The sequence below is a fragment of the Phalacrocorax aristotelis genome, chromosome W, assembly GCF_949628215.1.
Source record: "Phalacrocorax aristotelis chromosome W, bGulAri2.1, whole genome shotgun sequence".
Classification (NCBI taxonomy): domain Eukaryota; kingdom Metazoa; phylum Chordata; class Aves; order Suliformes; family Phalacrocoracidae; genus Phalacrocorax; species Phalacrocorax aristotelis.
Window position 1 is genome coordinate 27,361,025 of NC_134310.1, and position 27,744 is coordinate 27,388,768.

General features: G+C 44.0%; 1 protein-coding gene and 1 long non-coding RNA gene across 3 annotated transcripts in view; one reads left to right on the plus strand and one right to left on the minus strand.

The window, feature by feature from the left end:
• Positions 1 to 27,744, minus strand: part of LOC142049855 (uncharacterized) — a 704,768-nt gene that overhangs the window by 648,631 nt on the left and 28,393 nt on the right. The gene's annotated exons all lie outside the window — the stretch shown is intronic.
• Positions 1 to 27,744, plus strand: part of LOC142049850 (UPF0729 protein C18orf32 homolog) — a 170,064-nt gene that overhangs the window by 13,061 nt on the left and 129,259 nt on the right. The gene's annotated exons all lie outside the window — the stretch shown is intronic.

Below are 27,744 nucleotides of genomic sequence, written 5' to 3' on the forward strand. Positions count from 1 at the left end.
AGAAGTTCTATCTTACCTTAATCGATACCAGGTTTTGCCTTGTATGCTTTCATGCCAAGCACTGTTTATCTTTTTTTTTTTTAAATCTCTTGTGCTGAGTGTAATGAGTTTGTGAGGCCGTAATCTGATGTCTTTCACTGTGTGTACCAAGGGATAACACGTTGAGCTGCAGTTATAATCATTTGAGGTATTTGTAGAAGTAAGTAGATTGTTAATGTTTCCTGCACCAAGCACTTGAACGCAGGGGAGTGCAAAGAAGCTCCTGGGTGGTTGGGTCCAGTTTCCTCACACACACTGCTGGGTTGTGTAACCACCTATTTTGTCAATTCCCAAGTAAAAGCTGTTGAAGTTGTTCCAGTTGGGGTGACTTAGAAATTGTTATTCCTCCTTAGATTGCCAGGAGCTCAGGAAGGCCTTGTTCTGCTCTCTCCTTGGGCTGTTTTCTCTTTTCATGTTGCTGCTGCATCAGGAGAAGCCCATGGATGGCCCTGGGGATGTTGGACCCTGCTCAGCACTCTCACCTGGCTCAAGCAACCTAGCTCCTTTTCTTCCAGTCTTGTGCTGATGTTTCACTAGCACAGCATCTAATACTTAGTATTTTGTGATAAACTCAGTAGAAAAGTGTTTATAGCAAATTAATACTAAACTTAGACGGCTCTGGTGCTTCCAGTGATTTTTATCAGATCAACAGGAAGATTCCACGATGTTTTTAACATGCTGATGACTGACAGAAGATATTAAAAGTAAGAAATCCTGCTTGGTGGCTGATGGGATTGTCAAAGTGGATACTTAAAGACAATAATGATATTTATTCAAAGTGTATTCTCTAGAGGGGAAAGCCTATTGCACTTTATAGTAATTGCATGCTTTGGCAAGTATAATTTCATTTGCAATAGACCCTAGAGATGAGCGATATAAATCATGGTGCGCAGTACAATATAAAATTAGGTGTACATACAAATCAGATTTGGCCTTTTCTACAACATGCATTTTTTATGTTGTGGGAAACATTCAAAGCAGAGGCAGAGAACTCTGTTGTAAAAATATGTGTAACGCCCAGCTCTGGGAAGAGTACAGATGCCAAAATAATTTTTTTACCTTTGAAATATAGCAAAATATACCAATATTAAAAATAATGCAAAGCTTTTAATGAACATCTAAGCATCTTTCCAAAGTTTAAAAGGTAGTTGAAGTTTGCATTTTCAAACATCACATTGGCCGTGAGAATCTTAACATCCATTCCATAAAGTGATGTTGTGGTTTAGCCCCAGTTGGCAACTAAACACCACACAGCTGCTTGCTCACTCCCCCCCACCGCTGTGGGATGGGGGAGAGAATCGGAAGCGCAAAAGCAAGGAAACTCATGGGTTGAGATAAGAACAGTTTAATAATTAAAATACTAATAATAATGATTATGATAATAATAATGATAATATAAGAAAAAGGAAAATAATGAGAGAGAAATGAAGCCCAAAAAAGGGGTGTGGGGGACGACACACACACCACAAGGGATAAAACCGATGCTGCCGGTCCCTGAGCCATGATTGCTGCCCACCCCTGGCTGGCTCCCCCCAATTAATATACTGGGTATGACGTCACATGATATGGAACACCCCTTTGGCCAGTTTGAATTTGCTCTCTTAGCTGTGCCCCCTCCCCTCCTGGCTTCTTGTATACAAGAGAGCATTGGAAGCTGGGGAAGTCCTTGACTAGTGCAAGCACTACCCAGCAACAACTAAAATATCTGTGTTATTAATGTTATTTTCATACTAAGTCCAAAGCACAGCACTATGCCAGTTGCAGTGAAGAAAATTAACTCTATCCCAGCTAAAACCATGACGGTATCCACCCCTTATTCCATATCATTTACATCATGCTCAGGTCCCATACTATCCAATAAAATTTCAATAACCCCTACCTGCCTTCTCATCCTTTAATAGAATATAAAGGTGTTGACCACCCCTGTAACATCTCTGTAAATTATCCACAAATGTCCACAAAAATGTCCATTGAGTTAATTCCATCTATCATAACAGTCTTTCAGGAAAGGGCAGATGGTGTGTGTGGCGTCGGATTAGTGCATGCTGAAGTCAGTCTTTATTCTATCACCATTGCACTTTTCTTGGTTCAATGAAAGTTCATTCTTTTTCTTAATTTGGGAGATTTCCACCATTGTCAATTACCATTGACATGGCATATAGCAACCATAGTAGTGATGACATACAACATTATATAGGAATTAAGAGCATACCATTCAGTTCATTGGCTGTTTTTGCCCAAAATCAAATCCCCTTGAGGCACACAATGGACGACTCTGTCCTCCTGCATCACCCACCAAGTGCACCCAGGTCCTCGAGCAAAAGCAAGCCCATGAATGGGTTTGCCTTTGCCTGAGGCAGGAAGAACCCAGACTGTTTTCCCCAGCATATTTTTTATGTGCACTACAAGGACTCTATCCCCTTCCACAGTATGTAAGGGTTCCGATTGGGCAGGGCCAGCTCGATTGGCAGATCCCCTAGTGCTGACTAACCAGGTGGCTTTTGCTAAATGTGTACCCTGGTGTTTAAATGTTCCACCCCCCATTGCTCTCAGTGTAGTCTTTAACAGTCCATTGTATCTTTCGATTATCCCAGAGGCTGGTGCGTGATAGGGGATGTGATACACCCACTCAATGCCATGCTCTCTGACCCATGTGTCCATGAGGTTGTTTTGGAAATGAGTCCCGTTGTCTGACTCAATTCTCTCTGGGGTGCCATGTCGCCACAGGACTTGTTTTTCGAGACCCAGGATAGTGTTCCGGGCGGTGGCATGGGGCACGGGATATGTTTCCAGCCGGCCGGTGCTTGCTTCCACCATTGTAACTACATGGCGCTTGCCTTGGCGGGTTTGTGAGTGTATGATATAGTCAATTTGCCAAGCCTGCCCATATTTGTATTTCAGCCATCGTCCCCCATACCAAAGAGGTTTTACCTGCTTTGCTTGCTTGATTGCAGCGCACATTGCACATTCATGGATAACCTGTGCAATAGCGTCCATGGTCAAGTCCACCCCTCGATCACGAGCCCACCTGTATGTTGCATCTCTCCCTTGATGGCCTGAGGTGTCATGGGCCCACCGAGCTAGAAATAATTCAAACTTATGTTGCCAGTCCAGATCCACCTCAGCCACTGCAGTCTTGGCAGCCTGAACTACCTGCTGGTTGTTCTGATGTTCTTCAGTGGCCCGACTCTTGGGGACGTGAGCATTCACATGACGTACCTTTACAACCAGGTTCTCTACCTGGGCAGCAATATCTAGCCACAATGTGGCGGCCTAGATGGGTTTGCCTCTGTGCTGCCAGTTGTTCTACTTCCACTGCTGTAACCACCCCCACAGGTCATTTGCCACCATCCAGGAGTCAGTAGAGAGATAGAGCACTGGCCACTTTTCCCCTTCGGCAATGTCTAAGGCCAGCTGGATGGCTTTTACCTCTGCAAACTGGCTCGATTCACCTTCTCCTTCAGCAGTTTCTGCTGCTTGTCGTATAGGATTCCATACAGCAGCCTTCCATCTCCGGTGCTTTCCCACAAGGCGACAGGACCCATCAGTGAACAGGGCATATTGCTTCTCATCTTCTAACAGTTTGTTATAGAGTCGGGCTTCTTCAGCAAGTGTCACCTCCTCCTCTGGTGATATCCAAAATCTTTGCCTTCTGGCCAGTCCATGATCACTTCCAAGATTTCCGGGCGACTGGGGTTTCCTACTCGAGCCCGCTGGGTGATCAGTGCAACCCATTTACTCCATGTAGCATCACTTGCGTGGTGTGTAGAGGGGAGGTTTCCTTTGAACATCCAGCCCAGCACTGGCAGTCGGGGTGCCAGGAGCAACTGTGCCTCAGTGCCAACCACTTCTGAAGCAGCTCGAACCCCTTCATATGATGCCAATCTCTCTCTTTCAGTTGGAGTATAGCGGGCTTCGGACCCTCTGTATCCCCGACTCCAAAACCCTAGAGGTCGACCTCGGGTCTCCCCTGGTGCTTTCTGCCAGAGGCTCCAGGTAGGGCCATTCTCCCCGGCTGTGGTGTAGAGCACGTTAGTTACATCTTGTCCTGCCCGTACTGGCCCAAGGGCTCCTGCATGAACTATCTCCTGTTTAACCTGTTCAAAGGCCTGTCGTTGCTCAGGGCCCCATTTGAAATCATTCTTCTTGCAGGTGACGTGATAGAGAGGGCTTACGATCAGACTGTAGTGTGGAATAGGCATTCTCCAAAAACCCAAAACGCCCAAGAATGCTTGTGTTTCCTTTTTGCTAGTTGGTGGAGACATGGCTGTTATTTTGTTGATCACATCCATTGGGATCTGACGACGTCCATCTTGCCATTTGATTCCTAAGAACTGGATCTCTTGTGCGGGTCCCTTCACCTTGTTTTATGCTTTCAGAAGGATTTGGACTATTTTCTTTCCTTTCCCAAAAACGTCTTTTGCTGTATTGCCCCACACGATGATGTCATCAATGTATTGAAGGTGTTCGGGAGCTTCCCCTTGTTCCAAAGCATTATGCATCAGTCCATGGCAAATAGTAGGGCTGTGTTTCCACCCCTGGGGCAGTCGATTCCAGGTGTACTGGACACCCCTCCATGTGAAAGCAAACTGGCCTGCACTCTTCTGCCAGAGGGATTGAGAAGAATGCATTAGTGATATCAGTTGTGGCATACCACTTGGCTGCCTTTGACTCCAGTTCATATTGAAGTTCTAGCATGTCTGGCACAGCAGCACTCAGTGGCAGCATGACTTCATTCAGGCCACGATAGTCTACTGTTAGCCTCCACTCTCCGTTAGATTTCTGCACTGGCCACATGGGACTGTTAAAGGGTGAGTGGGTCTTACTGATGACTCCTTGGCTCTCCAGTCGACGAATGAGCTCATGGATGGGAATCAGGGAGTCTCGGTTGGTGCGATATTGCCTCTGGTGCACTGTTGTGGTGGTGATTGGCACCTGTTATTCTTTGACCCTCAGCAAGCCCACAACAGAAGGGTCCTTCGAGAGACCGGGCAAGGTAGGTGTTTAATTCTTTCCGTTTCCAGGCAGCTACTCCAAAAGCCCACTTGTACCCTTTTGGGTCCTTGAAATACCCTCTCCTGAGGTAGTCTATGCCACGGATGCACAGAGCCTCTGGGCCAGTCACAATGGGGTGCTTTTGCCACTCCTTCCCGGTTAGGCTCACTTTGGCCTCCAATACAGTTAGCTCTTGGGATCCCCCTGTCACTCCATCAATGCTGATGGGTTCTGCCCCTATATAGTTTGATGGCATTAAGGTGCACTGTGCGCCGGTGTCCACTAAAGCTTTATGCTCCTGTGGGTCTGATGTGCCAGGCCATCGGATCCACACAGTCCAGTAAGCCCGGTTATCCCTTTCCTCCACCTGGCTGGAGGCAGGGCCCCTATAGTCTTGATCATGGCAGTCACAACTCACTTCCTGTAAATATGAATCACAAGTGTGTCTGTTAAGATCAGAAGGAAAATCAGCGCTTCTACTCCTCTGTCTGGGGACCTGCTCACTGGGAACTGGAGCAGCAGCTTTCCTGGAAGAACCTCCCTGAGTGACTGTTTTTCCTTGCAGCTCACTTACCCATGCCTCTAGGATCAAAGTAGGTTTTCCATCCCACTTCCTCATTTCCTCTCCGTGGTAATGCAGGTAAAACCATAGGGTGGCCTGTGGTGTGTATCCGCTCCCTTGAGCAAAGGGACGCTTACTCTTAATGGCTGAGATACTGGTCAGTAGAGGTGGGGATTAGGACATATCTTCTTTGAGTTGCTAGACCTCTTGGGACAGTTTCTAAATAGCAGAGATGGGCGAGGAGGAGATATTTCCTTCATATTCCCGGAATTTATCTATCAACTCCACCACTGTTGGTGCCTCGTCCTCTCTCCAGGGCATTACTGCCAATGAGTTTCCACGCATCAATGGTGTGCTCCGTACAAACTTCTGCCACATGGGTCATGTGCACTGGGCTTCATCTGGATCTTTGGATAACTGTTGATCGTCCAGGACACTATAAATCACCTCAAGCATGGCTAGTTCCCTCAGGTACTGGATACCTTTCTCCATGGGCATCCATTTTCCTAGGCGAAATACAATATCTTCTTTGAAGGGGTACCTTTCTCTCACACCTGACAGGAGTCACCTCCAGAGGCTGAGGGCTTGTTTCCCTTTTCCAATTGCTTTATCAATGCCCCCTTCCCCAGAAAGGGATCCCAGTTGTTTGGCTTCCTTACCCTCTAGTTCCAGACTACTGGCCCAATTATCCCAGCACGTGAGCAGCCAGGTGATAATGTGCTCACCTGAACGACGGCCAAAATCTTTTTGTATATCCCGCAACTCACTCAAGGATAGGGATCGGGTAGTTTCTGTTTCTTTTACATGTTCTTCCTCTTCCTCCTCCTCTTCTTGTGATGGCCCTGGTTCTTCATCATCCCGTTCTAAACGAGTTGACTTTCTCTTCCAAGATTCCTTCTTGAGTATAGGGGCAACTGATACTGGCACAGGTTGGTCCTCTGATTTAGCTGCAACGCTTGTCACCAGGGTTGGAGTAGCCGCAGCGCCTGTTGTGGGGTTTTGAGTGGCCGCAGTGCTTGTCGCTTTCCATGTCTTTGTCTTTTTAGATCCAGAGGCCTTCTTGTCCTCTTGGGGGTACTGAACAGTGTTAAATAGGGCTCGATAGGCATGGGCCAGGCCCCAGCACACTGCAGTGATTTGTATCTCTCTGGAATTGCCAGGGTGACAACATACTTCCTCCAAATGTTCTACTAATTTTTCAGGATTCTGCACTTGTTCAGGGGTGAAGCCCCACGACACTGGGGGTGCCCACCGTCTTAGGCATTTGCCCATGCTATCCCACATGCCCTGCCACTCGTAACTATCAAGCCTTGGGGCAGATCTCTGGATGATATTCTTAAATTGCTTATTAACCTTAGACAGAACTGACACCGTCTGCCAAAGCAATACCAGAAAATATATCTTAACTACCCAAGGATGTTCAAGATACTGAAAAGTTGTTGTAATGAAGGAGGAGATGTTATATAAGATGGTAGCTAATGTGCCATTCTGTATTTCCTCCATAAAAAACCTCTCAGAGGAGGAGGTATAATTGCTAATTGTCTCCATGAGGTGGTACCTGAAGTACAGTAACAGCTTCCATGCAAGACCCAAATAACCAATAACGGTTAAAGCCAGTATTTTAATAATAAATCTCCTAGGCAAAACATCTCTAATCACTGCAGAGCACAGCAAACTGAAAAAACCAACAGCAATTTTTAACATGTACTTTACAATCAGCGTCGTAGAGACTGGACAAACTAATATTAAGAACAGATGAATCAATGCTGTGACCAGCAACTGTTGTTATCTCAAACCCTTTGTGCCCCACGTTGGGTGCCAAAAAGGACTGTCGTGGTTCAGCCCCAGTCGGCAACTAAACACCACGCAGCCGCTCGCTCACTGCCCCCACCCCTGTGGGACGGCGAGAGAATCGGAAGAGTAAATGCACAAAAAACCCCAAAACTTGTGGGTTGAGATAAGAACAGTCTAATAATTACAATACAATAATTATAATAATTATTATTACGATAATAATAACCATAAATATGATATAATAAAAAGGAAAAGGGAGAAAGGGAAAAAAAAAACCAGAAATACAAACGATACAACTGCTCACCACCTGCCGACCAAGTCTGCCCATCTTGAGCTCCAATTGCCCCTTCCCTCCCCCGGCCAGCTGCTCCCATTTAACATACTGGACATGACGTTACATGATATGGAATATCCCTTTGGCCAGTTTGAATCTGCTCTCTTAGCTGTGCCCCCTCCCCTCCCGGCTTCTTGTGCACCTGGCAGAGCATGGGAAGCTAGAAATGTCCTTGACTAGTACAAGCACTATTCAGCAACAGCCAAAACATCTGTGTGTTATCTCAACATTGTTTTCATACTAAGTCCAAAGCACAGCGCTATGCCAGCTGCGGTGAAGAAAATTAACTCTATCCGAGCTAAAACCATGACAGATATTTAGAGCAAATGCACAGTACCCAAGTATTTCAGAAACAACAAAATGCCAGCACAGACAAAGAACAGAATATAGGATGCTATTAAGTAATAAATGCGTCTTTAGAAGGTGAGATCCTACAAAAATAAGGAAAAAGTTTATTATTTTGTAATTTTTTTTGTAGGGGACAGTATAGGCTGGGAAAATAAGCCCAAAGCCCCTCATTTAACCCATTTCCCCAGCAATACGAGAGCGATGGGAACAGGTTGCAAGCTAGTTCTTTAAGAGCCTGCATACTTTCCTGCAGTATCCCAGTACATTAAATTCCGTTAAAACAAATCCTCCTAAACAAACAGTGCTTTAAAAGCAAGTTTTAGCAAAATATTTATTGTCTCTTTTCAGAGTCAGTGTCAAATTCACACTGTCCTAGAACATGTCCACTTCTGTGGCCAAAGCCATACTCTTGAGCAACAGGACAGGCTGCTGGCTAGAATCCTTTGTGAGCTCTCCCTAGCACCCGGCTGGCACCTTCCAAACTGCAGAGAACGTTTTTTTATTCCACAGTCCTTCCTCAAAGTGACAGAAAAATAAGGTACTAGCTGATTTTTTTCCCTCTAAATAAAATAATCATCAAGCCATGGAGATCTGTCAAAAGAATCCAATTATTAGCTTGAGTTCTGAATACTTGTAGAGCTAGTTAGCAGATATGTGGACTTTGCAAGCTTTGCCTTTACTCATTTGTGAGCCAAGAAATCTTAGAGCAATCAAATAAACATGCAGATTTTTCTCTCTGTTATATCCTGGGAGTTTTTTTTCCCTCTCTTAAGAGCATTATATTCACTATACTCCTCTAAAGTAAAAATCTCAGCAAATTCTACTGATACTGTAGATGGCCATACTTAGAAACAAAATACAATGGGTGTAACAAAACGTAAATTCCTGATGGAAGGAGTTGGCTATCTCAAAACTTGCTGAAGTGCTCTGCGATGACTTTACAATACAACCTGAGCACCCTCAGCTCCTACAACCTGAACAGCCATAGGCCCAGTGTTATAGTAAGACATTTCTGAGGAACTCCAGCCATCAGGTGACAGAGGAAACAAGTCTTTCCTTCAGAGTTCATGAGTATCCTACAGGACAAATGTCTAAAAATACTTTAAAATCATTTAAAAAAAAAATAATCAACATTTAATTTCCTGGCATTTTAACAACAGTAACAGATTAACCCCAATGCTTTAACTTAGATGGTTACATGCTATCCATGACCTCCAACACATTTCCAAGACAGATGCTATTAAATAATATTAAATTCCAGTCACCATCTTAAATAATTTTCAAACATGCTATTAAATAGCAGACGTTTCTTTTAGAAACAGCTGCCTTTAGCTGAAAAGATCACTCAAATAAAACACATAACCACTTAATCGAAAGCAATTTGCAAATTTCGGAGGCACTACTGCTGTGCCTCTAGCACTGTATGCTAGCTAAGACAGTAGAGGTTCAAGTCTTTAGATGACATAAAAGGTTGGTCAGTATTTGGAACACTACTACCACGGTATTTTTTAAGTAGTATCTAATCCTCACTTATCCATGATTTTCCCTAAACTTGACTTTCACAACAGCCCCTGCTGCACAGAAAGGCTACTCTAGGGGATCCCAAAGTCAATTCTGAACACAAGGTTAAACAGATTCTGCTTCCTCACATGCTGAGGTGGGATAGCCACAAGAAACACCAAACAGTAGGAAATCCCCTTTCCCTCCAGAAAAGTCAGTCCTAACCCCAGCAGTAAATTACCAATGAAATCTAAAAGTTCTTTTTTTTCTTGAAATACACTAAATAAATGCATGGCTCATTAAAAAAAAAAAAAAAGTTAAGTCTTCTCTTGAAAAGAAATTAATCTAATTATTTGCTCAAAAAAAATACAGACATAATTTATTAGCAAGTCATTTACTGTTATATGGTATTATTACTTTCTAAATAAGCTGGGAACACCCCCAAAGAATCAGAGCTTGGGCTACAATTGACATGCTCTATTAAACTCAACATCTTCTTGGTCCCAGAACCTGGTTCCATGATGCTGAAGCAGATGCTTCAGAGCAAAGACAAGGGAGTTTGTTTTGCACATCAGGACTCATTCCAGTCTCAAATAGCTGGGGGTAGATATAAATCCCGTGCTTACTGTCCCTTCTAAAAGATTTTAATATTCATTATTAACAATGTTTACAATAATATATTTTTTCCTTTTCAAGTTAAAAGCAATTCAGCAATACATATGTGCTGTGTCTGAGCTCATAACTCAAGGTATAGTACGTGTACTGTTGAACTTCAAAAAAAACTTGTCACACTCTCTAAGCCTTCTAGTGAAATAATTTCATACACATAATTATAGTTCTATTCAGTATTACATCTCCTACTGGTGTCACAACTTAAGTGCCAATGCTGATATTTTGCTAATCCGTCCAGTATAGCCAGCTCCCCCTTCCAAAACTATCCTTGCCACGATTGTCTGACTGATTCTGCAGACAACCTGAATAATGCAGTTCATATATACCTTTTTTTTTAATAAATACTTTGAAGTGTAAGAATTTGAGACAGTCATGCAGGCGATTTTACCATGCCATCTGAGATCCGGTCTCTAGGTTGGGTCTTTAACACAACCTTGTGAAAATAAATTAAGAAGTGATGCTATTATACATTTGAAAACCTAACAGAATTTCATTTCCATACATAACAGCACTTGGGTTACCTTTATAGTTTGCTGCTTTATGAACTAAAACAAATGGACATTGTTTTCCTTTCAAGCAAAGCAGCCAATATCACTGTAAAGACAAGAACGTCTGAGATGCGATGCTGCTTATTCAAGTATTAGCAAAGCTGCTGCACTGAGGTTTTTGGCTGATTCCTATTCGCATCCAAGAACTGTAGGTTTCAGACCATCTTTCACCTCTGAGACACTAAAACGTCCTACAAAATCCTAATGTAAAAGTTCCTACACAGTTATGAGACTACTGCAATATATATATAATTCTGCATGCAACAGAAGACACAGAAGATATATTGACTGTAGGTATTGTTCAGCTCCAATAGATGAATTTTACTGTCCACACAATATATTTGAATTCTGTCTACTCATTCATATTACAATAGTATTTATACCTAAGGATCAAATGCTTTGTGGACTAAATATCCTACACAACACTTACCTACACAATTTACAAACAGATATCGCATCCACAGATACAGAACAGTCTAAAAAAGAAAAAAAACCCACAAACTAGAGTTCATGGGCATGATCAGAGTTAGTCGTCTAAAGCATGCCAGAGTTAGTGCTCTAAAGCAGCTGCGCAGCCCTAGTGTTTGTTCACAGGAAATATTTGTTTAATGTGTTTCATCCTGCTTTACTAGAGCAGGGAAAGCTGCAGTAAACCAGGAGCCCTGCTTCTTTTGCCATCTTTATTAAGATCCTCAACTTTCTGCTCCCAGCAAATCAGCTTTTGCAACTCACTAGCCTCTTTCTGTCACAGTCTCAATTCTCTGTCCTAGCTTATTCCCAAATACAAGATGTTCCTATTTTCCAAGCAGCACACAAAATATCTCAAAACATCTCTAGGCCCACTGAAAGGGAGGTAGTCAAACCAAAGACAGGAGGTCAAATAGGTCACCGCTGATCTGAACAAGTGCTTGCATGTACTGCTTTAATCCTCACTGCTCTGCACCTCGGCTTCGCTAAGGCACATTTCATCACATCCCAAAGACTGCAAAATCTTCATGACATAAGAGATGTTATTTCTGTCCAGCAGTAAACAACCATGCAGCACTTTGGGACATGACAAAAAATGGTCCAAATAAAAACGTTCACCTAAAGAAACACTGTCACCGGGTTCCCCAATATATCTAAAAATCATAATCTTTTTATTGATTAACTTTAATTGCTGCTAGAAACACCTATGACGTCCCTACAGAACAATTTTCCAAGAAGAAAGTGAATTGGGTACCGCACATACCCAAAGGTACCAGAAAAGGACTAACAGATCTTAGCTGTAGAAATGAACGTTGATACTGTAAAACCCCAAAAGCTTTGATTTCAGCAGCTAAACCACATTTTCTCTTCATACCCTCCAGTTGCTTTCTGCCCACTTGCAGAAAAGAAGCCAACAAACAGTAAGTAGACCTTATAATTCCAATCACAGTTAAGTTAGTTCTCCGAAGCATACACTTATATATCTGCAAAGTGGCAAAGTTCCCTTAATAAGGATGGCTTTGCAGCTTTCCTGGCATATAAAGTGTTTATTCAACTGCACTGCTCAGGAAATTCTTTTGGGGAAGTTTTGGTGCTGTTAGTGAGGCTGGAGAAAAGAAAAAATAAATTAAAAAACCCCACAACCACGCACCACGCACAGAATGTGATTTGATCTTTCTTCAGAGAGAAAAAGCAGTTATACAAATATTTCCTAATACCAAGAGATCATTCATTAGATTTCACACATACTCCAAAATGAGGTACAAAAGTGTAAGAATTGTGGTTTTACCAATTAAATTGGTAAAATTTTGCTAAATGAAACTAATGATGCAGAAATATACAGCAATGAGAATTCATTCCCATAAAAGGGATCGGGGAGGGGAAGTCTTTACAATCCTCAGAATTTAGGAATTTTGGCCATTTTTAATCAGAGAAAAGCACTGAAATCATCTTAGTTTTTAAAACATGTTAAGGAGTCAAAGTATTTCAGCTATAACTTAATGCCTGGCAATCACCAAATGCAATCAAACCATTACTAAGAATTCACCTTCTCTTATATACCAGTCACAACCAAGCAGCAGGGGAGATTTCAGAATGGAATAAATGCATCCTTCATGACTACAATTTAAAAACATTTCCTACTGTTTTTAAGTTAATTAATTACTCAGGGAAGACTCTTTCTGCTAATCTTACTTTTCACTGTACTGATTTGTACTTTTCCTCTCCTTTTCTACTGCATATTTGGCAACCACTCCTTTCTCCAATTCCCTTTACCGATGCCTCTTACTTTTCCATGCTGAAAGTCTTCAGACACATACAAGCACCAAAAAAAAAACCCTCCCACAAAAAAGGGTTTTGTGCAAAGTAGGGGGAGACAGGCAAGCTGTTTTTGTGAAAGATGCAACATACAAGCTCTTTGAGAGAACCTGGTTAAACATAAAGGGGTTTATCTTGGCACCCTGCGGGCAAATATCTTTCTTAGCTGCTCAGATATTGGTCAAATTCTCCATTTCTCCTTTATCCACTATTTTTCAGACTCTACCAAGCCTGATGGCTACTGCCTGGGGTCATGAAAGTCTTCACTATATCTACAGACCTTTAATATATTTTTGCAGCAACACAGCACACTAACCATTCACCAGGTACCAAAGTGCATTTCCTTAAAGCACAGTACCTTAGGACAGATGTACTTTTGGACAGCAATAAGAAATGCAAACCAATTATAAAGTGGTCCATGCAATGCTTAAGTACTAGAAAAAGAAAACCACATCTTAAAGTCTTTAGGTAGTTCTCAAGATAATTTAATCCGACTTGTCCACTGTTTACTCTGTGGGATGAACAAACACAGCACCTTTTTTGGTCCTCCTGACCAGTAACTTGTTCTAGTGCCTTCCTCTTCTGTAGCAAGAGCCTGAACAAAGCAGCAGGTCCTTATGACTTCCACTGAAGCCTAAAGAGTCTTGCACATCGCAGAAGTGATTAATCTTGATAGCTTTACTGCAGGCAAAGAAGGCCCCCATAGGGAAGGCAAACAGCTGAAAAAAAAAACCAAACCAACAGCGACACTAGTGTTTTCTGCTCCGGTTCCTTTTCCACAAGCATTTTACATGGGAGTCAGTTGTCAATAAAAGCCTAATTCTGAAGAGCACAATCTGCTTACTTCGCATCCCACCTACAGGACAGTTGTTCTGCTCACAACCGAAGAAGGGGTTTTTCAAGACCTTCTTGGTTAGGTTGCATATTTCAAGCAGAAGAAATCAGATGTGAGTGAGCCCAGACATTGTGGTCGTTGACCAAACTGCTCAACAAGAGATGCTATAAATCACCTTAGTCTTTGCTGGTTCACCCTACGGTAATCCCACAGTTTGCTGATTTTTAATGAAGTGTTCTGAAAAAGAGGTGACAGGAAAAAAATGAAAACCTAAATTCTGTAAAGGAGACCGAGATGTACAGCTTATGCATTTTGTCAGTGCCATCTCGGGAACCTAACACATTCTCTTTCATTCTTTATAACAACATATAATCACTAACCAACAGGTTACTGTTGTGGTGATCAAATCTACTAATTTTGATCACTAAGGAGATGCCTGTTTGCCAATCTCAAAGTATCTTATTTCAAATGAACTACTTAGTCACCTTCACACCCTTGTCCTGAACTGGAAGTACTGACTCATGGGGGGGGGAACCCTTGCTCAAGCTGCCTTTCTCTAAAGTTATACCAGATCCAAAAAAAGCCATTCCTTCTTACTGTTCCAACCTTTTGCCTCGGAACAAAAACATCTGATACAGAGCGCTCTAAAATATATGAAATTGCTACACTGGTAAGCAAATATATGCTTGTGGCAAATGATAATCTTGTTTTGAAGACCTAAAACCCAAAACTATCATATTACCGTCCACCCCGTATTGACCCTTATATTAGCACACAGTCATCAAGTGGGGTAAGAAACCCGTTAAGTGACACAACTGATTTTTATTAAGCTTATTTGTCCTCTATCCCTTCAGTCACAATGTTTTGTCAGAGACAAGACAGCTGGTAGGTATTAAGCCTCTTGAAGGAGCTTTTGCTGATGGGATGCACATCCCACAAACACTCTTCTGTTAAGAAGTTGATGTCACTTCAGAGAGCTTCCATTTAACTTTTACAGGTAAATAAACATTTGTGCTGGTTTTGGCTGAGAAGGGGTTAATTCTCCTCACCGTGGGGGTCAGCTACCTTTCCAGCTTCCCTCGCTCTGCCGCGTGGCGTGGCGGGGGGGCTGGGAGGGGCAGGGCCATGGTGGGGGCGGCTGACCCCGACTGGCCAATGGCAGGTTCATTCCATACCACGTGACACCATGACCATTATATCAAAGGGGGGCAGTTTGCAGCTGGGAGGAGATGTGGCATTGGGTTGTGAGCAGCTGCGTCGCGTGTGGTTTGTTTCAGCAGTTCATTCCCCCCCATTCCCGCCCCGGGGTTTTGTGCCTCTCGTTGTTCTCCTTTACGTTGCATTTCTGTTGTTGTGTCTTTTAATTTTAATTATTAAACTGTTCTTATCCCAACCCATGAGTGTTACCCTTCTGATTCTCTCCCCCATCTACCGGTGGGGGAGTGAGCGAGCGACTGTGTGGGGCTGAGCTGCCGGCTAAACCACGACAGTCTTTTTGGCGCCCAACATGGGGCTCAAGGGTTGGAGATAATAACAGCTGCTGGTCACAGCACCATGTTGTCCTTTTTGCAGTTGGTGTTAAAGATTGGTGTTGGTTTTAGTCTGCTGTGTTCTGCTGTGATGAGTAAGGTTTGGCTACGAGATTTGTTATACAAACACTCGTTTTCAGCTTTATCTGGTATTTGGGGTTTTTGCTGAAACCCTTACTGTACTTGGGATACCACCTTGTTGAGGCAATTAGCAATTATACCTCCTCCTCGGAGAGATTTTATATGGAGGAAATACAGAATAATATCTTTGCAACTTTGTTCTATGATGTCTCTGCCTATATTACAACAACCTTTTTGTATCTTGAACATCCTTGGGTGGTTAAGATGCACTTATTGTTAGTTTTGGGGCATGTTGTTTTGGTTTTGACTAAGCAATTTAAGAATATCACCCAGAAATCTGCCCCGAGGCTTGATAGTTACGAGTGGCAGGGCATTTGGGATAGCATGGGCAAATACCTAGGGCAGTGGGCACCCCCAGTGTTTTGGAGTTTCACCCCCGAACAAGTGCAGAATCCTGAAAAACTAGTAGAATATTTGGAGAAAGTATGTTGTTATGCTGGGAACCCCAGAGAGACACAGATAACTGCAACGTGCTGGGGCCTGGCCCATGCATACTGAGTCCTGCTCAACAGTATTCAGTGCCCCCAAGCGGAAGAGAAGGCCTATGGATTGAAATGCAAAGTGACTGGCACTGTAGTCACTCCAGCCCTGACTACAGGCACTGCAGCCACTCAAACCCCCACGACAAGTACTGGAGCTGGCTCAGAGAATCAACCCATACCAGTATCAGTTGCCCCCATAAACAAGACGAAATATTGGAAACAGACGTCAACTCGTTTAGAACATGATGATGAAAAAGCAGGGCCGTCACGAGGAGAGGAGGAAGAAGTAATAAATGAAATAGAGACCACCCGATCCCTGTCCATGAGCGAGTTGTGAGATATACGAAAAGATTTCGGACGTCGTTCAGGTGAGCACATTGCCACCTGGCTGCTCCGATGCTGGGATAATGGGGCCAGTAGCCTGGAACTAGAGGGAAAAGAAGCCAAACAAATGGGATGCCTTTCTGGGGAAGGGGGCGTTGACAAAGCAATTGGAAAAAAACCACAAGCCCTCAGCCTCTGGAGGCGACTCCTGTCTGGAGTGAAGGAAAGGTATCCCTTTAAAGAAGATGTTACTTATCGCCCAGGAAAATGGACAACCATGGAGAAAGGCATCCAGTATCTAAGGGAATTAGCTGTGTTTGAGGTGATTTATAGTGACCTGGACGATCAACGGTCATCCAAAGATCCAGATGAAGCTGAGTGCACATGACCCATGTGGTGGAAGTTTGTACGGAGCGCACCATCTTCGCATGCAAACTCATTGGCAGTAATGTCCTGGAAAGATGACGAGACACCAACGGTGGCAGAGGTGATTGATAGACTCCGGGATTACGAAACAAATATCTCTTCCTCGCTCGTCTCCGCTGTGGAGAAACTATCCCAAGAGGTCCATCAACTCAAAGAAGATATGTCCTGCTCCCCACCTCTACAGAGTAGTGTCTCAGCTGTTAGGAATAAGCGTCCTTTGGCTCAAAGGAGAGGATACACACCACGGGCCACCCTATGGTTTTACCTGCGTGACCACAGAGAGGACATGATGAGGTGGGATGGCAAGCCTACTTCGACCCTAGAGGCACAAGTGCGTGAACTGCAAGGAAGAACAATCACTCAGGGAGGTTCTTCCACGAAAGCTGCTGCTCCAATTTCCAGTGAGCAGGTCCCCAGACAGAGGAGTAGAAGTGCAGATTTTATTTCTAAGTGTAATAGAGGGACTCTTGATTCACATTTACAGGAAGTGAGTTGTGACTGCCATGATCAGGACTAGAGGGGCCCTGCCTCCAGCCGGGTGGAGGAAAGGGATAACCGGGCTTACTGGACTGTGTGGATCCGATGGCCTGGCACATCAGACCCACAGGAGTATAAAGCTTTAGTGGACACCGGCGCACAGTGCACCTTAATGCCATCAAACTATATAGGGGCAGAACCCATCAGCATTGATGGAGTGACAGGGGGATCCCAAGAGCTAACTGTATTGGAGGCCAAAGTGAGCCTAACCGGGAAGGAGTGGCAAAAGCACCCCATTGTGACCGGCCCAGAGGCTCCGTGCATCCGTGGCATAGACTACCTCAGGAGAGGGTATTTCAAGGACCCAAAAGGGTACAAGTGGGCTTTTGGAGTAGCTGCCTGGAAATGGAAAGAATTAAACAGCTGACTCCTGTATGGTGGCAAATTACCTGTGGGGCTGGCTACAGCAATGGAAGCAAAGCAACTGGCAGTGTAGAGGAAAACCCATCTAGGCTGCCACATTGTGGCTAGATATTGCTGCCCGGGTAGGGAACCTGGTTGTAAAGGTACGTCATGTGAATGCTCACGTCCCCAAGAGTCAGGCCACTGAAGAACATCAAAATAACCAGCAGGTAGTTCAGGCTGCCAAGACTGCAGTGGCTGAAGGTGGATCTGGATTGGCAACATAAGTTTGAATTATTTCTAGCTCGGTGGGCCCATGACACCTCAGGCCATCAAGGGAGAGATGCAACATACAGATGGGCTCGTGATCGAGGGGTGGACTTGACCATGGATATTATTGCACAGGTTATCCACGAATGTGACACATGTGCTGCAATCAAGCAAGCGAAGCGGGTAAAGCCTCTGTGGTGTGGGGGACGATGGCTGAAATATAAATATGGGCAGGCCTGGCAAATTGACTATATCACACTCCCACAAACCTGCCAAGGCAGGCACCATGTAGTTACAACGGTAGAAACAACGACTGGCTGGCTGGAAACATATCCCGTCCCCCACGCCACCGCCCGGAACACTATCCTGGGTCTCAAAAACAAGTCCTGTGGCGACATGGCACCCCAGAGAGAATTGAGTCAGACAACGGGACTCATTCCTGAAATAACCTCATAGACACCTGGGCCAAAGAGCACGGTATTGAGTGGGTGTATCACATCTCCTATCACGCACCAGCCTCTGGGAAAATCGAAAGATGCAATGGACTGTTAAAGACTACACTGAGAGCAATGGCGGGGTGGAACATTTAAACACCAGGATACACATTTAGCAAAAGCTACCTGGTTAGTCAACACTAGGGGATCTGCCAACCGAGCTGGCCCTGCCCAGTCAGAAATCCTACATACTGTGGAAGGGGATAGAGTCCCTGTAGTGCACGCAAAAAGTATGCTGGGCAAAACAGTCTGGGTTCTTCCTGCCTCCGGCAAAGGCAAACCCATTCGTGGGATTGCTTTTGCTCGAGGACCTGGGTGCACTTGGTGGGTGATGCGGGAGGATGGAGAAATCCGATGTGTGCTTCAAGGGGACTTGATTTTGGGCGAAAACAGCCAATGAACTGAATGACACAATGCGAGCTGCTATATAATATTGTGTGTCACCTCTGTGTTGTATCAATGATATCAGAGTACGAGCCTCCCAACCCATGGAAGATCAACTATGAAACAAGCTGTGCAGCAGTGATGGAACGATGACTGACTCGGTATGCAGCAACCCAACGCCACACACACCATCTCTCCCACCCTGAAAGACTGATACGACAGATGGAGCCCAGAGTCATGGACTGGGTGAACTCAGTGGACATTTTACAGGGAAGGTCCATGAACTAAGGGAATGATGTCTGTGTATTATGTTAAAGGATGGGAAGGGGAGGGGTGGTGGTTGGTAAGGTTGTATTGGATCGTATGGGACCTGGGCATGGTGTAAATGGTATGGAATAAGGGGTGGAGAATGTGCTGGTTTTGGCTGAGAAGGGGTTAATTCTCCTCACCGTGGGTGGTCGGCTACCTTTCCAGCTTCCCGTGCTCTGCTGCGTGGCAGGGGGCTGGGAGGGGCAGGGCCATGGTGGGGGCAGCCAACCCCGACTGGCCAATGGCATGTTCATTCCATACCATGTGACACCATGACCAGTATATTAAGGGGGGGCAGTTTGAGGCTGGGAGGAGGCGCGGCATTGGGTTGTGAGCAGCTGTGTTGCGTGCGGTTTGTTTCGGTGGTTCGTTCCCCCCCCCCTTCACCCCCCGGGGTTTTGCGCCTCTCGTTGTTCTCCTTTCCATTGCATTTTTGTTGTTGTTTCTTCTAATTTTAATTATTAAACTGTTCTTATCCCAACCCACGAGCGTTACCCTTCTGATTCTCTCCCCCATCTACCGGTAGATGGGGGAGAGAGCGAGTGACTGTGTGGGGCTGAGCTGCCGGCTAAACCACGACAACATTTATCACACTAATGTACTTATTTATCTGACTTATACACATGCAACAAAACATGTCTCTAGTTCATTAATATAAAAATCCACAAGATCTGTTAGGGACTCGTTAATTTTGTCCATTTTAATGCTGCTAGTTACAGTTCCACACTAAAACACATTACTTGTGGCCAAATCTCCCTGAAGGTTCAAAAGCATATTATATTTGTCATGAATTAACAAAATTTAAAGCTACAAAACCTAGAAAGATCATTTTTCTGACCTTCTACGTAACACCAGTCATCACATTTTATTAACTAATTAGTGCACCAAGTCTACCAATTTGAGGAAAGAGTGGAAGCATCAGTTTTACAAATACATCCCATCACGGAGGAAAGGAAAAGTGGTGTGGGGCAATTTAAAAAAAAAAAACAAAAAAACCCTCTATCCTTACTCTTACATTTTTATGTCCCAAGTAAATGTCAGAACTCAAACACAGCAGATTGTCATGGTTTTAACTGGGATAGAGTTAATTTTCTTCACCGCAGCTGGCATAGCGCTGTGCTTTGGACTTAGTATGAAAACAATGTTGAGATAACACACAGATGTTTTGGCTGTTGCTGAATAGTGCTTGTACTAGTCAAGGACATATCTAGCTTCCCATGCTCTGCTGGGTGCACAAGAAGCCGGGAGGGGAGGGGGCACAGCTAAGAGAGCAGATTCAAACTGGCCAAAGGGATATTCCATATCATGTAACGTCATGTCCAGTATGTTAAATGGGAGCAGCTGGCCGGGGGAGGGAAGGGGCAATTGGAGCTCAAGATGGGCAGACTTGGTCGGCAGGTGGTGAGCAGTTGTATCGTTTGTGTTTCTGTTTTTTTTTTCCCCTTCTCCCTTTTCCTTTTTATTATATCATATTTATGGTTATTATTATCGTAATAATAATTATTATAATTATTGTATTGTAATTATTAGACTGTTCTTATCTCAACCCACAAGTTTTGGGGTTTTTTGTGCATTTACTCTTCCGATTCTCTCGCCGTCCCACAGGGGTGGGGGCAGTGAGCGAGCGGCTGCGTGGTGTTTAGTTGCCGACTGGGGCTGAACCACGACAGTCCTTTTTGGCACCCAACGTGGGGCACAAAGGGTTTGAGATAACAACAGTTGCTGGTCACAGCATTGATTCATCTGTTCTTAATATTAGTTTGTCCAGTCTCTACGACGCTGATTGTAAAGTACATGTTAAAAATTGCTGTTGGTTTTTTCAGTTTGCTGTGCTCTGCAGTGATTAGAGATGTTTTGCCTAGGAGATTTATTATTAAAATACTGGCTTTAACCGTTATTGGTTATTTGGGTCTTGCATGGAAGCTGTTACTGTACTTCAGGTACCACCTCATGGAGACAATTAGCAATTATACCTCCTCCTCTGAGAGGTTTTTTATGGAGGAAATACAGAATGGCACATTAGCTACCATCTTATATAACATCTCCTCCTTCATTACAACAACTTTTCAGTATCTTGAACATCCTTGGGTAGTTAAGATATATTTTCTGGTATTGCTTTGGCAGACGGTGTCAGTTCTGTCTAAGGTTAATAAGCAATTTAAGAATATCATCCAGAGATCTGCCCCAAGGCTTGATAGTTACGAGTGGCAGGGCATGTGGGATAGCATGGGCAAATGCCTAAGACGGTGGGCACCCCCAGTGTCGTGGGGCTTCACCCCTGAACAAGTGCAGAATCCTGAAAAATTAGTAGAACATTTGGAGGAAGTATGTTGTCACCCTGGCAATTCCAGAGAGATACAAATCACTGCAGTGTGCTGGGGCCTGGCCCATGCCTATCGAGCCCTATTTAACACTGTTCAGTACCCCCAAGAGGACAAGAAGGCCTCTGGATCTAAAAAGACAAAGACATGGAAAGCGACAAGCACTGCGGCCACTCAAAACCCCACAACAGGCGCTGCGGCTACTCCAACCCTGGTGACAAGCGTTGCAGCTAAATCAGAGGACCAACCTGTGCCAGTATCAGTTGCCCCTATACTCAAGAAGGAATCTTGGAAGAGAAAGTCAACTCGTTTAGAACGGGATGATGAAGAACCAGGGCCATCACAAGAAGAGGAGGAGGAAGAGGAAGAACATGTAAAAGAAACAGAAACTACCCGATCCCTATCCTTGAGTGAGTTGCGGGATATACAAAAAGATTTTGGCCGTCGTTCAGGTGAGCACATTATCACCTGGCTGCTCACGTGCTGGGATAATTGGGCCAGTAGTCTGGAACTAGAGGGTAAGGAAGCCAAACAACTGGGATCCCTTTCTGGGGAAGGGGGCATTGATAAAGCAATTGGAAAAGGGAAACAAGCCCTCAGCCTCTGGAGGTGACTCCTGTCAGGTGTGAGAGAAAGGTACCCCTTCAAAGAAGATATTGTATTTCGCCTAGGAAAATGGATGCCCATGGAGAAAGGTATCCAGTACCTGAGGGAACTAGCCATGCTTGAGGTGATTTATAGTGTCCTGGACGATCAACAGTTATCCAAAGATCCAGATGAAGCCCAGTGCACATGACCCATGTGGCAGAAGTTTGTACGGAGCACACCATTGATGCGTGGAAACTCATTGGCAGTAATGCCCTGGAGAGAGGACGAGGCACCAACAGTGGTGGAGTTGATAGATAAATTCCGGGAATATGAAGGAAATATCTCCTCCTCGCCCATCTCTGCTATTTAGAAACTGTCCCAAGAGGTCTAGCAACTCAAAGAAGATATGTCCTAATCCCCACCTCTACTGACCAGTATCTCAGCCATTAAGAGTAAGCGTCCCTTTGCTCAAGGGAGCGGATACACACCACAGGCCACCCTATGGTTTTACCTGCATTACCACGGAGAGGAAATGAGGAAGTGGGATGGAAAACCTACTTTGATCCTAGAGGCATGGGTAAGTGAGCTGCAAGGAAAAACAGTCACTCAGGGAGGTTCTTCCAGGAAAGCTGCTGCTCCAGTTCCCAGTGAGCAGGTCCCCAGACAGAGGAGTAGAAGCGCTGATTTTCCTTCTGATCTTAACAGACACACTTGTGATTCATATTTACAGGAAGTGAGTTGTGACTGCCATGATCAAGACTATAGGGGCCCTGCCTCCAGCCAGGTGGAGGAAAGGGATAACCGGGCTTACTGGACTGCGTGGATCCGATGGCCTGGCACATCAGACCCACAGGAGCATAAAGCTTTAGTGGACACCGGCGCACAGTGCACCTTAATGCCATCAAACTATATAGGGGCAGAACCCATCAGCATTGCTGGAGTGACAGGGGGATCCCAAGAGCTAACTGTATTGGAGGCCAAAGTGAGCCTAACCGGGAAGGAGTGGCAAAAGCACCCCATTGTGACTGGCCCAGAGGCTCCGTGCATCCGTGGCATAGACTACCTCAGGAGAGGGTATTTCAAGGACCCAAAAGGGTACAAGTGGGCTTTTGGAGTAGCTGCCTGGAAATGGAAAGAATTAAACAGCTGACTCCTGTATGGTGGCAAATTACCTGTGGGGCTGGCTACAGCAATGGAAGCAAAGCAACTGGCAGTGTAGAGGAAAACCCATCTAGGCTGCCACATTGTGGCTAGATATTGCTGCCCGGGTAGGGAACCTGGTTGTAAAGGTACGTCATGTGAATGCTCACGTCCCCAAGAGTCAGGCCACTGAAGAACATCAAAATAACCAGCAGGTAGTTCAGGCTGCCAAGACTGCAGTGGCTGAGGTGGATCTGGACTGGCAACATAAGTTTGAATTATTTCTAGCTCGGTGGGCCCATGACACCTCAGGCCATCAAGGGAGAGATGCAACATACAGATGGGCTCGTGATCGAGGGGTGGACTTGACCATGGACGCTATTGCACAGGTTATCCATGAATGTGCAATGTGCGCTGCAATCAAGCAAGCAAAGCAGGTAAAGCCTCTGTGGTATGGGGGACGATGGCTGAAATACAAATATGGGCAGGCCTGGCAAATTGACTATATCACACTCCCACAAACCTGCCAAGGCAGGCACCATGTAGTTACAACGGTAGAAACAACGACTGGCCGGCTGGAAACATATCCCGTGCCCCACGCCACCGCCCGGAACACTATCCTGGGTCTCGAAAAACAAGTCCTGTGGCGACATGGCACCCCAGAGAGAATTGAGTCAGACAACGGGACTCATTTCCAAAACAACCTCATGGACACATGGGTCAGAGAGCATGGCATTGAGTGGGTGTATCACATCCCCTATCACGCACCAGCCTCTGGGATAATCGAAAGATACAATGGACTGTTAAAGACTACACTGAGAGCAATGGCGGGGTGGAACATTTAAACACTGGGATACAAGTTCTTCAGATAGCCTCCATGAAAGCTGCAAACATTGCAGCTCTTCATTGCATCTCCTAGTTTATTTTTATTAAGTTTTCTTCATTTTTATACCTTCCTTTATTAACTGCTACTAGAATGGTCTTTTCTGGAAGTAACTGCTTCTGTAAAGATGATGAGCCTCTAAGAATCAGTACTGGAGTGATTCTTGAAACAGATCCTATGTCTTTATTGAGACTAAGGGAGGAGTTGCTGATGACTAGTAGCTTGGATCTTCTAACATTGCTGTCCCTGTTCTTATGTCTTATGCCAACTTATACCAGTATTTAGATTACAGAGTAATACATTGCACAGTGCTTTTATCTTGATGGAGGTGCTTTTTTTTTTCAATATAAACTTTTTAAGCTATTAGTCACAGTTATTTCTTCTCAAAAGATGGAAGATTATTGAAGCTGATATCCTGGAAAGATATAAGATGCTTGGGAGCATCCCTGGCTCATAGTTAATAGTGTTGTGGTTTTTTTTTTCTTTAATTAAATTGTTTATAAAGTTAAGCGCTGATAAGCAGCGTGGAGAATTGAAATCTCATTCTTTGCACAGAACAAGTACAATACAGCTAGTAATGAAAAGAGGTTTTGGAGCGCATCTCTACCAACTTCTGCAGTGTTGCTTCAAAAAGCCGTTGTGTTTCTGATGTGTTCATTTTTTAGTCCCCCCGTAGTTGACTGGAACCAACCACGTTATCTTATAAAGATCAGGAGGTTCATGTATAGTCAGTAGTACCGTTCCTCACTTGGTGCAGGTTATTTGTGTGGCAGTGATAACAGCTGCGCTTAGTCTGGCAAGGTGGGAGCTTTCAAGGTGTAGATCATTGATGGAATGCAGGAATTAGCTGTATGATGGACTCCCTTTCTTGGCAATAGGAGTAATTTCCCTAGCTGTCTGTGCATATTCAATTGGAAAACATAGTTTTGAATCGCTTTTCAGCTTAACACCCCTGTTTAAATTGTGAATTCCCTGCAGTTTTCCCCACTGGTAGTAGCCTTGATGTTGATACAACTGTGACACTGATGTCTTGCTGGGTATAATGTATGAAAATCCACGTGAGACGATGACTGCAGTATATATAGCACAGTAACTTTTAAATTCATTGGATGAAGGTGTTACTGTCCTAAGTTTGTTGAAAGAAAACCTTTTTAATGCCTTCCTATGTGCCTGTTTTCTACATTTCAGTAATTGTTCAAGGTAGTGGACTAAAGCTTTACTGATAGCTAACTTAGGATCTGTCTGTTCTTTATTTGCACAAGACTTTAAATGTTCCTCTTTTTTATTTTTTTTAAGAAATGAACATTTAGAAAGGGAGTTGGCAAATAAAGAAGATGGGAGCAAATAGCAGCAGCATCAGTGAGCTTCCAGAAAATGAGTACTTAAAAAAATTATCAGGAGCTGAGCCCATCTCCGAGAATGACCTGTTCTGGAATCAGCTGCTGTCTTTTAGCTTTACTACTCCAACAGACAGGTAAGATGATGCTTGTTGAAGAACTAAACCTTGATAATATATTTATAGAAGTTACAAGTCTTCTGTTGTTTCTGATTTTCTTTCCACCACCTCTTCCAGTGGGTTCTTTTGTTCTTCATGATGGCTGTAATTGCTATTAATTCTCCTGGTAGCTGGGAAAGATCAGAAATAGGGTCTGTAGTGTTGGGGGGGAGCTTTTACCTTCTTTTGGTTGGTTTTTTTTGGTTGTTGCTTTGGGGTACCTTCCCGCCCCCCCCACCCCCCCACCCCCGAGAAAGCCTCTGGTGTTTCTGGAGTTGCTGAAGACTCCAATGCATGTTTCCTCTCAACTTACAGTGAATTGTACATCTTCCATAACTTAATTGTGGGTTAGCTGTTGAGTTTCTTAGTCTGTACAGCTTCCTCCCCCACTTTTACATTTTAAAAAAAAGATTGGCATGTTTTCTCCATAAAAATATTTTCTGAATATCTGTCGTGGTTTAGCCCCAGTCATCAACCAAGCACCACGCAGCTGCTTGCTCACTCCCCCCTGGTGGGATGGGGGAGAGAATTGGAAGAGTAAACGTGAGGCAACTCATGGGTTGAGATAAAGACAGTTTAATAGGTAAAGAAAAAGCTGCGCACGGAAGCAAAGCAAAACAAGGAATTCATTCACCACTTCCCATGGGCAGGCAGGTGTTCAGCCATCTCCAGGAAAGCAGGGCTCCATCACACATAACGGTTACTTGGGAAGACAACCGCCATCACTCCCAATGTCCCCCCTTCCTTCTTCTTCCCCCAGCTTTATATACTGAGCACGACGTCATATGGTATGGAATATCCCGTTGGTCAGTTGGGGTCAGCTGTCCTGGCTGTGTCCCCTCCCAGCTTCTTGTACACCCGGCAGAGCATGGGGAGCTGAAAAAGTCCTTGACCAGTGTAAGCGCTACTTAGCAACAACTAAAACATCTCCACATTATCACCGCTGTTTCCAGCAAAACTCCAAAACATAGCCCCATACTAGCTACTATGAAGAAATTTAACTCTATCCCAGATGAAACCAGGACAATATCTAAAATTCAAGTTTTACATGTCTTTTCACTCTAGCAAGTGGTGTAAACAGAATTTATATTTTTGAGAGGATCCATAGCACACCTGCATAAATACAGAACGTTAAGTCCTTTTGACTTCTGTTAACTGAAGCCCTTTGCTAAGTTAATTGGCCTGTGTATCGATTATCAGTCTTACAAGAACAATCTGGTATTACTTAATACCTTTAAGTATTACTTAAACTGTTTTTACAGTTTACAGTGTGATCTGTTATTTTTCTGTCAGGTGAATGTCTTATTTACCCCATTTATTACTGGCAGTGTTTCCTTGCAAAGGACCTAGCTCTTTCATAAAGGGTCATAACAGACTACATCTAAACACTTGTGTAACAGGTTTAAATAGGCCACGATGTGCTATTGCTAACATTGGGAATGCTTTTAATCTTTAATAAATTGGAAACGTGTTTGAGAGCTGTTCTGGCCAATTTCATTGCCATCTTTCAAAATTTTTTTTATTTTTTTGTTAAAACAGAGCGCGTGTCAAAATGAATGGTAGTCAAAGTTGGGTTTTGTTTGTTTGTTTTTTGGTTTTTTTTTAGAAGGTGAAAAACTAGTGCAGACTTACAACTACCCTGAGCTCTCGAACCTTGAATTAAAATTAGTGATTGAATGAAGGATGGAATAAAATTTCTAGTGAGATATAGTTCACATGTTGCATGACTTACCTTTGTGCCCTGTCTTGTGCACAGTAGCACACAGGATACATGGTAGTGTTGGGTTGACGGTTGGAGTTGATGATCCTAGAGGTCTTTTCCAACCTTAATGATTCTATGATTCATAGGCAGAGAGACATGTTTATTTTCATAACAATTAGGAGCAGATCTGGTAGATAATCTGTGTCTCATACTAGAGGGCCTGCAAGTAAGTGAAAGTTCAGACAACGGGGAGGGAAAATGGTTAAGGTGAACAACTGGGAGGCATTTACTAGGTGTTCTTTTTATAAAGAGTGAGAAGGGGGAAGGATTTTGTCTTCTGCACTGAGAGAACAGCCAGAAGGTAGCAAGAAGATATACAGTGTTGTGAAAGGTTGTAACACTCGTACAGGGTGGTACATAATTGGCAGTGGGTGAGGGAGCAGTCGTTTTTTCTCTAAGATCCCTGA